We start from the raw sequence: 7,414 nt of genomic DNA, 5'->3' as shown, positions 1-7,414 counted from the left end.
TTCTTTCCAAAGAAATCTTATTTTCTTTGGGTAGATTATTGGAGAATATGGTGTACAGGCGGTAAACACATGTGGTTACTTCTATTTGCTAAGCTCCCCCGAGGTGAACAGAGTCGCACAGGACATGATGGGGACCCGAACAGGACCCCAGGCAGCTTCTTTGCAGTCATTCCTATGGTGCTCACTGTTTCACTTGCAGCCCTCTCTTTTAATCTCTTTCCCTTCTCCCTGGCTGCCTGATTCTTTTGGCTGGCCACTGGCTTAGAGGGTACAAAGGAGAAGGGGTACCTGGCCTCAACTGTGTGCACTGCAGAGAAAGAAAAGTCAGGCTTGTGTTTGATTGCATTACATCGTAGCTTCTGTCTATAAAAGGGGGTTATTTATGCAAGAGACACTGAAAAGGGAAGGAAATGTAATGATTTTTATGGATCTACTCTCACTGAAGGGTTTGGATAGTCGTTTAAGATATTATTAGTTTGACATATTATTTTTATCTTCTGCATTTATTAGCATTACGATGTCAGAGTAGCGCCGAAATGACAGAGTTCCTATTCAGGTCTCATTGCTTTGGTTTAGCCTATTCTTCCCCAGGAAAGGGATCTCTGACAAAATCTGAATCAAGCCCAGGGTCAAATATCATGAAGACCTGCCACCATTCCCAGCAGGGTTTCTGTCTGAGGGATTGCTTCTACTTGCAGTTTTTTCTATCGTGCATTGCTATAGGATCTGGGATCCCCCTGATATCATGGCAAAACCCTGTTGATGTATATGTGGCCAGTTCAGACTTCTGCAAAGATTTTTCCTTGACCTGATAACTTTCCCTCTGAAAGCACCCCCTCTGTTTATAGGCTGTGCTCTGCATGGAGATTTAGCACAAACCTCTTTAAAAGCCCTAGTAGTTCCTCCTTGAGGCCAAAGCTGGGCTCTAACACAGCCACTGCTGGAGTCCCAGCTCGACACGGTGGATTTTGGCAGCAGTAGTGTGTCCCATAGCAGAGACTGTGTTGGAGGGTGCTTTAGGGTCCTTGAGGATTTTTGTGTAGGATGGGTAGGCTATGGGGTAGCTTAGGGCTGGGATGGGTAGAGCTCATGAAGGTAAACTTCTTAAGAGGTATTTTCTCTGTTTTATTCTTTGAAAGTAAGGGGTCATCTAAGATTTCGGGCTGCCTGAGACTGTAGCCACTAAAGTACATTTTGGGGTTGAGGGGGGAAGATTGTGTCTGAGAGTGAGAGCTGGGCTAATATATCACTTTGGTTTTGTAACTCATTTTGCCTGGAAGCTCTTCAGTGCGATATCTACATAGCAAATCTCAAAGAGCTTCCTAGATTGCAGCCAGCTCACATCAAGGTATCATTTGTCCGAAGCCATTACCCCAAAACATGTAATCCTTGAACCCGGGAAATGAAGAATATGTTGAGTGAAAGTAAGTAGAGGAATTTGAGAGGGAAAAAATAACTTCTGTGGGAATGACTTTTCACAGGTTAACATAATTCATGGGCCACTTGGATTTCAGATGACTGAATTGCGTTGGAAACAGATGCTGTTTTTTCCTAGTTCCTTTGCTTGCCACTTCCATTTTTCAGCACTTGTTTGCCACTCAGCTCAGGGAGGCAAAATCAATAGTTCTCGAACATTAATAATTGAGCAAAGCAGGCAGCCAGCTGAGTAAACCCCATCTCACTTCAAATCAGAGCAGTTGCTTCCTAACTTGAGCTAACATATCTGAGAATTAGGTGCAGACTGAGGTGGAAAATGGGATAAACCCACCAAAATAAAAAACGCTAAACAGCTTGCTCCCCGCTGTGCTGTGCTGTCATGGTTCTCACCAGAAGAGTGGCAGAAGTGAATAAGGATTGCTCTCTGGAATCATTTGGTATTGGGATGCAATCAGGCAGAATGGTCTGAAAGCATCTTTAGTTTGTAGGAATGAACTCTCCAAGGGTCTGAGTGCTATTTCCAGGTTTCATCCTAAAGCTTAAATGATGCACTTATTGAGAGCGGGTCATATAAAGTACATGACGAAGAAAAGACCCTGACAAAGAATAGCATTTAACTTGGGGAGTGGAAAAAAAAAAGGCAATAAACACATGTGGCAAATGATAGGCACACTGCTGGAGGTGTTTCTGAAGGGCATTTGGATACTCTCACAAGAGAACCCCACTAGAATATGATGCTCCACAGCATCCCCTTGCTGAAATGCTGTCATCTCTGGAAAAGACTGCAATAAACTTCTAACACCCCTGGTAAAATTACATAGTGCTTCAGGGACAGGATCTCTTAATCCCAGTAAACCATCAGGAAGGGGAGCAGTAGGATGGCACATCAGATTGTCATACCACCCCAGTGGCTTGCGCAGTTTACAGATGGAATTTGCCTGCACGGTGTGTTCTTTGAAAGTACTGGGTTTGGGAATCTCTAGATCAAACTTGCTTATAAATATTGAGAACAAGGGGCTTCTCTGAGGGGTAGTCTTGTTTTAATGGGGTAGACTGTCTATTGATGGACTTGTCAATAAAGGCATAAATCATATCTGAGACATCAGGATATAGCCGGCAAAGAAATCCAATGAGAATTAATGCCAAGATGTGAGCAATCCAGGAGATAGATACATGATAGCATCACTGTGGAGCCAACAGACACAAAATACAACGTAAAGATTTCCTTCCTTTCATGGAATCTCCAGGGATCCTTCTGCAGAGCGTCCAGGAAAAGTGCTCTGAATCCTAAATAGTGTGAGGAGGCAGACAGCATGATTTAAAGGTGTTTAAATATTGCTGAGGGACGGGAGTATCAACCAGGACAGTGCTCTGGGATGATGCTGAACACTCATGATGTCAGGGCTTTTGGGTGCTGTGTTGAGGACAAGCCATGTGATGCACCGAAGCAATTATTCCATAGAGAATTGCATGCTATTTCTAGAAGGAATAAGAATTACATGCTACTTCTATAAGGGATAAGAATCAAGAAAACTTTCTGTACTGGTGTGTGCGGGAGTCCCACTACTGTGTATCAAAGCTTCCTTAAAAGGGACAACACAAGCTGCAGTTGTGGACCCAGTTTGTAGTTTGGATGAAGCCTGTAAGAGTGAGTTTCCGAGAAGCTCAGCTAATGCTGCCTTTCAGTAGGGTAGAGTTTGCAGCCTTTCTCCCAAACAGCAGAGCAAGATCAAAGCCTTTCATTTTCATGGCTTGCAATGTGTTTTATTATTATTTCTTTTCAATGGCCTGCAGTGCAACAAGAACTGCAGCACAGAGCGATCGTGATGTTCAGAAGCCAACGAAACTGAAGCTTTGCTAGACAGGGCCCATCTGTATCTTCTCTCCCAGCCCTATCTTCCCCCACTGGCTTTCTGTGCAGCAGCTGGCAGTATGTGTGAATCCAGGAAAAGCCTTACAGAGCCAGGGGAAACCCAGGAGGCAATTAATTCATCTTGAAACAGCACAGCCTTAAACAGTCACCAGTGACCTGGAGTTTCTATACAGAGAGTTCAGGTAATTGTGCTGCCAACTTGCCATCAGGGCTGGGTTTTTATGAATAATTTTTTGCAATGAGCAGCAGTTTGTCAAACATTGCCCTTAAATGTGTCAGTGAAGGAGCAATCGCATGGCTCTCCACTGCAGCAAGCACTTCTGGTCTCGTGGGCTCTGCCCACTGCCCTTTGAGACCAACGTGGCTCCAGCAGAGGCCACTATGTTGGAAAAGAAGCTCCAACCATGAACATGAGGGCCAGAGGACCGAAAGGAAGAGTAGAGGCTTGTTTGTCCCTGATGATCCACTCAGATGTGTGCAGACTGGAGGTGTATGGCTGGAGTGAAAAATAAGACCATATAACATTATTCAGCTGATCCCAAACAAAGGTTAGGGGCGAGGAATTCCTACCTGAACAGAGGGAAGCTTCTCAGGGAATTTCCCCTGGCTGCCTTTCAAAGCTCTGGCTGCTGCATCATGACCTGTGAGGCATTTGTTTGGTTTGGCTTTTATTTTCTCTTTCTTCCTTTTTTCTCCCTTTCAGTTCTTGTCTGTTCTGTCATTCTGAAAGAATGACGTCCTGGCCCCTAACATTTCTGGAGGCAACACACACATTCCTTGCAGCTCTGTGTTACCAAGAAGACAGAAAATGTTCCTCATAATTACACATGATTTGATCATTCCAGCATTTCCACCTCTTCCCAGAAGTTTTATTATCATAATTAATTTCTCTGGCACCTACTTGCAGCTCTAGGCATTTTCCCAAACCTTAAACATACAGTTAGCAATTCTGAACATTTCACTGCTGTGTTTCTTTTCCTCGATTTGCTAGTTATAAATTCTTTGTTAGTAGTCTTTCCTACAACATGAGCTTTATTCATGTAGTCCCCATTACTGTAGTTACCGTGATACTCCAGGATCTCTGCTTCACCACACCACTGTGATCAAAGAAAATGGTGTTTTCCCTGGTTATAGATGGGAATCTGGGATACAATGGGACTAAGACTCATATTTTTAAGTATTTGGCCTTCGGTGACTTGCCCAAAGTGTCACAGGAAGCCAGTGACAGAAAAGGGAATTACACTCTGGTGTCCCAAGTCCAAGTCCCTACCTGCTGGGCCAGCTTGGTTTTACTGTCTTTCAGTGCATTTCTGTTACCTTTCAGGAAACGTTCTGCAATTTCCAGTCCATGCAGGACTCATTAATTTCTCATGTGCCATGAAGGAAAGATGAACCAGGTGGGAAGTTATTTTAAGAACCAAGGACTCTTCTCGGGGAGTTGTCTTCTGGCACTTCTGGATATTGGATAGAAAAAGATCTTTGCTTAAGAGAGATCTGAACTCTGATCTGAACTGTGGAGTGTTACTCATATCATATATTCATCATATCGATGTATGGTAGCACTCGTCCGTAGCGAATTTCTTGGATCTCAGAAGGAGAACATAAGAGAGATGATCTCAAATAATGTTGGGTTTCAACAGCCAACCCAACTCACATTAAAAACATCAGTTTCAGCCTCCCGTTGATTTCAGTGGGGGTTGGTAGAAATGAGAAACTGAAATGAGAAACTCCAAGCACAATCCAGCACAACTCTTGGTATGATTGAGTGTGATCTGTCAGTTGCCATGCAGCAGGCAGAGCTGTACCTTAGCTTGAACTTCTGCATGTCCCCAGGCACAGCAGTGGTGGAATTCGTGCTAGCTCTGTCGTTATGAATTAATTGCATAGGCTGCAAAAATCTCACAAATTCAGACTTTTCATCTATTTAAACCCAACCCCATGTCACCCTCCCGCCATAACTCACAAGACCCACAGGTATCCTCCATCTGGAGGCAAGCCACTCATGGCTTCTTTGCTGGAACAGGAACGACAGCCCCAGAAGCAAAGCTGCTGATGGGAACACCGAAATCTTGCTCTTTGTCAGACAGAAGCTGAGCCAAAAGTCAGGTTTCAACCTATGCAGAACTTGGCCAAACCTTATTATTAATTTGGCTTCCAACACAAGCAGCGCAGCACTGAAATGCAAAACTACCTCAGTGGGTAAATCATCTTCCATATACTCTCAGGTTATAGCTGAGTAGGATTATAGCTGTCCTGATGTGGGCAGCTTTCCCTCATGTCAGAGTGAGAGCTGGCAGTCCTGGCTCAGCACTGTGAATCCTGGGGTTGTTCAATGTGAGAAAGCGGTGAGAAATCTGGTGGGCTCTCCAGTCCCATCAGGTTGTGTTCCTGAGACAGTCACAGGAGAGAAGTCCATCACGCCTGGAGGGAGCAGCTTGCCAGGCTTAGGCACTGTGACTAGTGGTACCCAACAAAGTCCTAGATATTTTCACTTCATTTACTGCAAATATAGTTTCACCAATGAACTGGGCAAGGAATTAAAACAACCAACCAACCAAACAAACAGCCCTAGAAGAAGAAAAAAAGGACTTCAAAGCATTTCACTTGCATTATTTAAGCTATATGTCTGTGTCAGTCTGTGTCAGCCAACACATATTCAGCAAACCTTATCTCTGCAGCATAGAGCCTGATAAAGGTCTAATTGCCTGAGAAATGTACAGCCCTTGGGACCACAGTGGCAAAAGCAATTTCCTTCTTTATAATGGAGCCTTAACGAAAACCCCTCCTGCTTAATGACAGCCTGAAAGATTAGGGGACAAAGGTAGGGGTGTGGAGCTGGGCTGCAGCCAGCGGGCAACTGCGTGGGGTGGCTGGGGGCTAGAGGAGCCCCAGGCAGGGCAAGGGGAGCCTGTGCCATCCCTGCTGGTGTGGGGGGCCCTGCCGCATGCCCCTGATGCGGGTGGTTCACCTTCCTTCCACCCATCTTAGGACAGCCCCTGCCTCCAGGCTTCCTCGGTGCTGTCAGTCCTGGGGTGCAACCAGGGCATTGCAGCGTTGGGCCCTAGCAAAGATGAACTCGGCCCCCACGGCTGCCTCGGCTCGCTGGTGCAAAATCCGGCCACTTGTTGCTGAAGCATTTGGGGATGAAAGTGCCCGGATTGAGGAAAGGAGAAGTGTTTGTAACAACAGTGTTTCTTTGTTTCAAGTAAAAGAGCCAAATTTAATGCAGGATACAAAGCTGACCCTGGGGTGAAAGACATCACTGAGCCTCCTCAGAGGCTGCCCTCCCACCCCTGAGCCAAACCCATAAAATCTTTGATGCATTAACATTTAAAAGTGAGAGAGCAAAAACCCCCTCAGAAATTGTTCCAGGGAGAGAATAAAATGGCAGAAGCAGCAAAGGGTGGTTAATGTGGATTTTGCAGCAAATATTGATACAAGACCGTTTCTCCATTTCCTTTCTGGTTTAGAAATAAGATTTTTATTAACACCGAGGTAGTCCTGGAAGAGCTAATGAAGCTTAAAGCTGAATGAAAGAAATCATGTTCTGGGGGCTGTTCGCAGCAACTTTTTCTCCCTGTTTTTTTTTACCAATTAAAAAAAGAGGAGTTAACACCTGTGCCTGCTTCACTATGCCATTTTTCAAGTTTGCAGTTGTTCTCAGGGGAATCAAAGTGACAGATTTATGCAAAGCTGTAGTTTGGATCTTTTTTTTGCCCTGGAGCAAGGCTTTTATCCAATGCTCTTCTTCCCCCCTTCACGAGGAGATGGTGAAGAGGAGGAATGCATCACACTTGAAACAGGCAAAGAAAAAAAATCTTTCACAGCTGTTCCTAGCAGCTGGGATATATTTAATCAGAACTGGAGATTAACATACATCTCTGTGAAAGAGATATTTTCCTCCCCTGTATGGTTATGTTATCACCTGTGCAGCAGACAAGGCTCGGAGCTGAACTTCAGCAGCGAAAACCCAGCAAGAGGATGGAGGGGCTGCAAGCGACTTTGTACTCATATTCCCAGTAACTCCTGCAATGGGATGGCCCTCCAGGTAGTGAGGACAATTTCTTTGGGCCGTCTACATTGTGAATGCCCCTCATAAGTGTT

This window comes from Ciconia boyciana, chromosome 1 (assembly GCF_034638445.1).
Source record: "Ciconia boyciana chromosome 1, ASM3463844v1, whole genome shotgun sequence".
NCBI lineage: Eukaryota > Metazoa > Chordata > Aves > Ciconiiformes > Ciconiidae > Ciconia > Ciconia boyciana.
The sequence above is the reverse complement of the archived record's forward strand: the minus strand, read 5'-3'. Positions refer to the sequence as shown.